Here is an 8,804-nt window from a genome sequence, read left to right as displayed (position 1 = left end):
GGCCCGTGTCCTGAGGATTTGGGGGGTGGGGGATGAGGGGCACTGGGGATGGTCCCAGGCGGCGCTTGTGGCACTAGCGGTTCCGCGGGCAGAACAGGTTCTTTCCAGTTTGTGAGCTGCACGCGCGCGGCACCGCAGTCCCCAAGTTCCTCCTCCAGGGCCAACTTCCCCCAATTTCGTCAACTGTGCACCCCACAGTTCCCGTTCCGGGAGGGATGGAAGGAGTGCCGTAGTGGCCTCAGTGAGCTGGCGTCCCGGCTGCTAAGGGTGACCTGGTTTCCCCCCTTTTCTGCAGCAGCAGCATCCGCGCTGAGCGAAGGGATGTGAGCAGCCGGGCTGAGTCAGCATCCCCGGCCGGGGGCGCACGCGGACTGTTCTCTCCGGCGTGAGCCACACAGGTGCATGGCTGTCTGGCCCGCGGGGCGCCTGGTGTAGCATTAGGGAGTAATATGTGCCCCTCAATCCGGAAGTTGCCGACCCCAAGAGCCCCGTGAACTCAGCAGACAAGCATAGGGAACCTCAGGAGCAGTCCTGGAAACAAAGCCGTGTTGGATCCCAGGCGTTTCAGAGCCCGCGGGGACACATACTGCTTCCTGTGCCCACCTCGGATCCCCAGGCCCCATTTGGCACCTGCTCCGAGGCAAAGGCTTTTTTCTCCGCGTTCCCCTGCCTACTTGGTACGGGCTGCTCTCTTCCTTGGGGTTTGGATAATGTGGTTCTGATGTCAAACTCGAGAGACCCTAGTCTGCGAATGCATGCACGTTGGGTCGCCACCAGGAAGAATGGGTGATGTGAATTTTGATTAAAACCGCTCTTTGCTCGCTGCCTGATTATCCTCATGATTTGGGGGTAGCGTGCACTGGGCCAAATGCCTTTCTGTGCTGTTACTGAGCTCCGGCGTGGGTTCAGGGGGGCAGGTGTGCTGGCTTAGAGTGCTATGTGAGGGCCAGTGCTTCACAGCCCGGGGCCACCCATCAGCTTTGCAGCCTTGTGGGAGTAACTAAACTTTTTAGAGCATCAACGTCCAGATCTGTAAAATGGGGACAATGGCGACAGCTCCCAGAATTGAAAGGTTTAATTTTTGATGCCTGTAAAGTTCAGATCAAAGTGACTGGTATATGGCTAGCCCTCAGCACCGATTAGTTCTTACTGATTTATTATTTATGGCTTACCAAGTCCAATAACTGACTCACCCGCGCTGCAAGCGATCCTTTTCCGAGTTGTTTTGTGAAGAATCCACACATGGCGACATGTGGCACCCGATTGTAATCACTAAAATGAAAACCTTAGTGTGCTAACACGACTAAATGTAATCTTTGATATGTAGGGTGTTGCAGAGCATTGGGACCTGCCGCTTTATTCAGTATGGAAACGTCATATTGAATATGACACAGCATCCAGTATATCTGAGTCTTGCTTAGACTGAAGAGCCTAGTGGTACAGCCCAGCAGTTACAACTGAGTGAGTCTAGGCAAGTCATGAGAGGTCTTGGTATTTCAGCTTCTGGATGTTCAAGTTAGCCATAGCCGGGCCCTAGCCAGTTTGGCTCCGTGGATAGAGCGTCAGCCTACTGACTGAAGGGTTCCGGGTTTGATTCCGGTCAAGGGCATGTACCTGGTTTGCAGGCTGGATCCCCAGCCCTGGTCGGGGCCTCCTGCAGGTGGCAACCAGTGATTCTCTCCCTGTGTCTCTCTTCCTCCCTTCCACTCTCTCTAAAAGTCAATGAAAAAATATCCTTGGGTAAAGATGAACAACAACAACAACAAGTTAGCGGAAAGATGGTGCCAGAGGTGAATGAATGATTGGAATAGTCACTTCTGAGTATTTGACCAAGTGGAACAACTGGCTGTTGGGACAGAACTGTAATAATATAACAATAATGCTAATAATGCATTCTCACAATTATTTTTATTCATCTTATAATTAATCTTTACAGATTTGCTCAGTTCCCAGCATTTTATTAAGTGCCTTACATGTAACCCAGTTTTAACCCCATCATCAGGCTTAGGCAGCTGACACTCTTTCCCATTTTCTTTTTAAATATATTTTTATTGATTTCAGAGAGGGAGAGAGAGAGAGAAATATCAATGATTAGAGAGCATCACTGATCAGCTGCCTTCTGCACCCCCCACACTGGGCATTGAGCCCACAACCTGGGCATGTGCCCTTGGCTAGAATCGAACCTGGGTCCCTTCAGTCCATGGGCCGATGCTCTGTCCACTAAGCCAAACCAGCTAGGGCTCGTCCCTATTTTTTAAAAATACATTTTGTTGATTTTTTACAGAGAGGAAGGGAGAGTGATAGAGAGTTAAAAACATCGATGAGAGAGAAACATTGATCAGCTGCCTCCTGCACACTCCCTACTGGGTATGCGTCCGCAACTAAGATACATGCCCTTGACCGGAATGGAACCTGGGACCCTTGAGTCCGCAGGCCAACGCTCTATCCACTGAGCCAAACCGGTTAGGGCTCGTCCCCATTTTCTAGATGAGAACTGTTGAGGCACAGAGCACTGGAGGGATTTGCCCAGGGTTTCTCAACACTTGCAGGTACACACTGGCCCACTTTGCAGATAGAGTTCATCTAGAGATTACACGTGCCGCCTGTGTTTGGATCGCAGCGAGTTGGCTGAAAAACCCAGCCTTGCCAGCCACAAACCAGTGACTTGTGCCCGCCTGGCTAGAGGCTGGCTGCCTTCCCCTTGTTCCCTCAATCCTAGTGAGACCAAGCGTGCAAACCCCTGCTTATTTCACTCCTCCAGGGAAAGCAGAGAGGAAAAGCGCCACGTTGCCATGGTGAACACCTCCCCAAACAAAACCATCTCTGTTTAGTTCTAAATCTGAACAAAAGAAGAGTCTGGAGTAGGGAACCAGAAAAATCACGAAATTGAGAAAGGGGTCCATCTCCCCTCTTAGCGTCTTCTGTGGTGTTTGTGGCAACCAAGAGGAGCAGAGCCCCTTGGCCCTTCACTTACAGTGGGCAGGGCTGTAACGATGCCCTTAAAAAGTCCCTCAGCATCTTCTCTGGAAATCAACTGGCTGTGAGAACCATCCCCACTGCTTTCTTTTCTAGTCTTCTTGTTTTGGGTCATTTGCATGAAAACGGGTTCCATTATTCAAAGTTGGCCTGCCTGTTCTCTGTCAACATTTGTAGAACTTCTAGTCTTCATGTTGGGTTGCCAAGCAGATATGACCCTGGCTTGCAAATAAGCTCCCTGCATTTACCAGCCCGTGAGAACTTCAGCTTGGGGTAAGTAGATTGAAAGGAATCTTGCCTGCAGTTCAGAGCCGGGAGCAAGTCTGCTTTTGCGGGCCGAGTTTTCAGAGCAGCCGGTGAAGAGGGGGAGCATTTGAGGGGACCTTTTGCAGGAGTCCTTGACTGCTCAGAACATCATCTGTTTCCTAAACATGGTTGTCTGAGAATCTGAGAACCCGCTGGGGCTCAGGCCTGCTGCTCCCACCGTGGCCTTCCCCTGCTTACCCAGAGCCAGGAATGCACTAGGGTGACCTGCCCCCCCATAAAGGTCTCTGGGGGAATATTGAAATAGTATGTCAGGGAAACTGCCTTTCTTCAAGTCAGTATGTACCAGCCCCCTCCCCTAGTCCATCTTGTTAAAGATGCATTTCCAGTAAGATTACCTTATGCTTATGTTTTAGTATAAATTATTACAGTCATAATTGATACGAACTCAATTCAGAAGGGATTTTTAAAAATACTTGGAGTAAAGTGTAAAATATTAAATCTCAATTTATCCACACTATCTATTTCAGAGAAATGGGATAAGGTAATTAAATGCCTTTGAACATAAAAGTGCATTGTGTTGAGATAGAATAGATATACAGTTTTGAAAAAAGAAAACTGATATAAAATTTTCGAACTAATGGGAAATGGTTTCCTGTAATTTCTAAATGAATGATGGTGGTTTCCAAATCGCTCTGGTGTTGATACATGTAAAAGAGTAGTTTAAGACTTTTACTCTAAAAATAATATTTACAAACACAATTGAAATGATATATTTTGCAGTTATTGAAAGTTAGGATGAAACATTGAAGGCAACTTAAAACTATGTGAGGGTGGTATGGACTGAATGAGCCTGCCCCCCATCTCCAAATTCCTAAGGGGGAGCCCCAATCCCCAATTTGATAGTATTTGTAAACCGGGGTTTTGGGGAGGAATGAGGGTTGGATGAGGTCAGGAGGGTGGGGCCCTCATGCTTAGATTAGTGCCCTCATTAGAAGAGGAAGAGAGAAATACCGCTCTCTGAGAACACACACTGATGAAGGTCACGTGAGGCAGCCATCTGTGTGCCAGGAAGAGAGCTCTCACCAGAATCTAACTATACTGGCACCCTGACCTCACACTTCCAGCCTCAGAACTGTGAAGAAATCAGTATCTGTTGTTTAAGCCATCCAGCCTATGGTACTTTGTTGTGGTGGCTCGAGCTGACCAATACAGAGGGTGTTTATTGGGTTTCCAACTCCTTTTAGAGGATACGTAAGCACGAACACTTTACAGGTCACCGAGTACAGTCCATATTAATATGAGGACAAGAAAGAGCTGCTCCCTGCCTTCATGGATAAAGTCTTCCCAGGGAGATAAAACAAGCCGAAGAGTCACCAGAGTGAACCGTGGGAGGCCCGGTAGGGGGATATGTAATTTATGATGTGAGATGCACATGGGGACAGGCCCTGGAACCTGACCTTGAATCCAAGTTCTGCCCTCACTAGCCATTCATCTCTGCTCATCCGTGATAGGGAGATAGTACCTGCTGCATGGGGTTGGGGCGTGGAGAGGTGGGGCTACCCTGAGTGGCTGGCTAACTGAGTTAACGCGTGTAAGGGGTTTAGCAGCTTAGCATTGTGCTTGGATCCGATGAGGCTCTGGAACTCTCACAGGGAGGTTGAGGAGGATGGAGATCAGTGAAACCTAGAAAGGCAGGAAAGACCTTGCAAGGACTGGCCAGTAAGGGATGAACCTCGTGAGAAGAAGGCAGGAGATAAGAGAGGGTGTGCTGGATTTGGGGGCAGGGCAGTCACCTCCCCACCCACAGCAGGAGGGGAGGTGACCATCTGACTTCTGTTACACCCCGTTACCATTCAGCCCAGTGTTGATGTATCACTGGGTGCGTCTCATTCACTCTGGAGTGTTTTATTTGATGTCAACACTGATATTTGTTCCCAGATTTCTCAGTATTCAGTTTACTGCTCTCACTACTTAAAGAGAAAAAAAAGAACATTGCCTTGAGGAGGCACCCATAACCTAGCCAAACCTGCTGCAGAAGTCCTCAAAATAACACAGAATAAAAATCAACCAAGTTAGTAGAAATCAATCAGAACCCAGTGGTTTCAACTGCATTGCTTTTAGGAGAAATACATGCCATCTTCAACTTTTATGTCGCAATGGTGGGTCATGAAACCTAACTGGAAAGTCCGGAAAGTGCTGTGCGTGGGACCACTGGGTTTGGCTCTGGTTACAGCAGGCTTTCTTTGGATCATTTTCGGTGTTGCGCCACGCATCATGTTGCTCAAGGCCCCAGGAATAAACACCTGCTCTCCTGCTCGGTTTCTGGCCTAAAGGGAGATGCTGGCTGACACCGTCTTGTCTCAACACACTCAGCCTGCTGTTCCCTGGAACAGTACATGGTGTGAGGTGTCCATGTTAATCCCTTTGGGACAGTACATGTTCTCATTTCCAGATGAGTAGGGGTGTCACAGAGAAGTTAAAAGGGTGCTCCAGGCCTGTGTTTTGGATAGGAGGCAAAGAGGGACCCTGCCCTGCCATGGTTGGTGGAGAGTTGTGGACTCCTTAGATGAGTCTGATGCTTAGGAAGGGGGTATTGCCCCGCCGGCACCGCTCAGTGGTTGAACATAGACCTACGAACCAGGAGGTCATGGTTCGATTCCCGGTCAGGGCACATGCCTGGGTTGCTGGCTCAATCCCCAGTGTGGGGCGTGCAGGAGGCAGCCGATCTATGATTCCCATCATTGATGTTTTGTATCTCTTTCTCCCTTTCCCTTCCTCTCTGAAATCAATTAAAAAAATACTTCTTTTAAAAGGGTGTATGGCAGGGCTGGGTATAGGAAGCGCTCATCCTTCCGTCCCACGCCCGTTAATGCGTTCAGGACCCGCCCACTGCTCAGCATAGCCCAATCAGGAGCTGGCCTGAGGGACACAGTCACCTCCCAGGCCACGAAACCACACCCAGAGGATGTGGTCCCTCCTCTCAGAGTGTTGACTGTGTAGGTAGGAAGACAGGACACGTGTGTGATACTTACCCCAAAACAGCATTTCAACAAGTGCACTTCTGCAAGTGAGACTCGCAGACGAAGGGGAACTTAGCAAGGTCATCCGAGATTTGGGAAATGATGAGAGGAAGCTGGGCTTTCAGGTTGGGGTGGAGCAGGCTTGGCCCTCATTGTTCCTGTTAGATGCACAGTGGAACCTTGGCTTTCGATATAATTGGTTCCGGAAGGCTGTTCCAGAAGCAATTTTGTTCGAAAACCGAATCATTTTTTTTTTCTCCATTAGAAATATTGTAAGCTGGATTAATGCGTTCTGGACCCTCAAATGCTTCCCTGCTTTAACCTGTCTTATACACAGCACATGTCTAATGTACAGTTTAATCTATAAATAAAGGCTTCTTAAATTTATCAAACCACCCCCTGCTAGCCATAAATGGATTTTTAATATTCCACTGCCTCCGAAATGCTATCACTGGTTAACATCCAATCAACAACAGTTTTTCTACCTCTTCAATCACCTGTGATTGTTGTTTCTTTCACACCCTTAGCAACATTAGCACTCTTGATGGCCTCTTTATGCTTTAAAATTGTGCTAATCTGTCTCAGTCGGCTTGGGCTATCATAATAAAATACCGTAGATGGGCTTAAACAACAGACCTTTACTTCTCACAGTTCCGGAGGCTGTGAAATCTAAGGTCAAGGTGTTGGCTGATTAGGATCCTGGTGAGGGCTCCCTTCCTGGCTTTCAGACAGCCGCCTTCTCACTGTGTTGGAGAAATAAGCTCTCTCCTATCTCTTTATACATATAAGGGCACTAATCCCATCATGAGGACCTCACCCTCAAGACCTCATCCAACCCTGATTTACCTCCCAGAGGCCCCATCTCAAATCCCATTACTTTGGGGGTTAGGAATTAACTTACAAATTTGGGGAGCACACAAACATTCAGTCCATGACAGAATCCAACCTATTTCATTGCAGAGGTGAAGCAGATCTGGGGAAAGGATAAATCTGCAAAAACAGAAAAGATCATATGTAGCATTTAAGAGAAAGTTCCTTATTCTCATGAGAAATGTAACTTTGCCATATGAACCACTATCAGTGTTAATAAGACATGGGGAAAGGTAAGATGTATGAGGTGGACTTGCCAAAAAAAAAAAAAAATCAAACCTGAGTCTAATCTTACCTCTAGATCTACAACTCAGTCTACAAGGAAAACAGGAGAGTGGGGAACATTTTAAATGACATCACGGGGTGCAATTAGCCAGACCCAAAATTTAAGAAATTTGATAGGAGAAAAAACTGAATTTATAAGTATATTGTACGGAAGAGAGAGCAGGAACTTATTCATGAAAAGAGGAGAGACAAACGCATTGTGTGGTGGATTTGGATCCTGATTAGAACAAAGCAACTGTAAAATCATCATTGATGAGACAAGGGAGGACATTTAAACACTGATTGGATTTTTGATGTTAAAAATTATTGTTCAGCCCAGCCGGCATGGCTCAGTGGTTGAGCGTTGACCTATGAACCAGGAGGTCACAGTTCAATTCCCAGTCAGGGCACATGCCCCGGTTGTGGGCTCGATCCCCAATGTAGGGGTGGGCAGGAGGCAGCCGATCAATGATACTCTCTTATCACTGATGTTTCTATATTTTAAACAATTATTGTTCATTTTTAAAAGGGGCTATTAATAGAACTATAGTTACATTTTAAAAGAATCCTTATCTTTTAGAGAACCATATAGACATATTTACGGGTGAAATTATATCTGGGGGTTGTTTCAAAATAATCCAGTGTATGTGGAGGATGAAGGCAAGAGAAGTAGATGAGACAGAGAAAGCATCCAGACGGGCCATGTGTTGGTAATTGTTGACTCTATATTGGGTGGGTGTGCGTGAGTTTCTCAACTTCTGTATGTTTGACAACTTCCATCATAGAATGTTTAATAAATAATAAGTAAATACTGCTATGTAAAAAAAAGAATTTCTTTTTAATCCTCACCCGAGGATATTTTTCCATTGATTTTTAGAGAGTGGAAGAGAGAGGGAAAGACAGAAGAAACATGGATGTGAGAGAAACACATGGATTGGCCGTCTCCTGCACATGCCCTGACGAGGGCCTGGGGCCGGGGAAGAGCCTGCAGCCTAGGTACATGCCCTTGACCGGATCGAACCATGCACCCTTTGGTCCGCCAGCGCTCTATCCACTGAGCCAAACCTGTTAGGGCATAAAATAAATTCTTACACATTTGGGAAATAAGCTTTCAAGAGTGGGTTTCAGGTAACTGACCTGGAGCCCTTCCCTCTTGTCCACACTTCTCCTGAGTGTTCTTCTCAAGGGGAGGGGAGAATTTCAGAGGAAGGATGTTGTCCCGAGGCCCGTCTACTCTTCCTGTGTTTCTGACCCGATTTCAGGGACCCAGATACCATTTCTGCAGGCAACCGGGTTGTTAGATGCGTGGCATGACGCCGCCTCTGCCTTCCCAAATTGGCTCCTACCACGTGGCTTCCTCCTGTGACAGTCCCAACAGGTGATTCCTGCAGAAAGGCGGGCAGGACG

The 8,804-nt window shown here is 47.3% G+C and overlaps 1 protein-coding gene across 2 annotated transcripts in view; it reads left to right on the top strand.

Annotated features, from left to right (window-relative positions):
• ARSG (arylsulfatase G) overlaps positions 1-8,804 on the top strand; it is a 94,490-nt gene that overhangs the window by 24,644 nt on the left and 61,042 nt on the right. The window lies entirely within an intron of this gene.

Source organism: Plecotus auritus (assembly GCF_963455305.1).
Source record: "Plecotus auritus genome assembly, chromosome: 7".
NCBI lineage: Eukaryota > Metazoa > Chordata > Mammalia > Chiroptera > Vespertilionidae > Plecotus > Plecotus auritus.
This window is presented reverse-complemented; position numbering and strand designations above follow the sequence as displayed.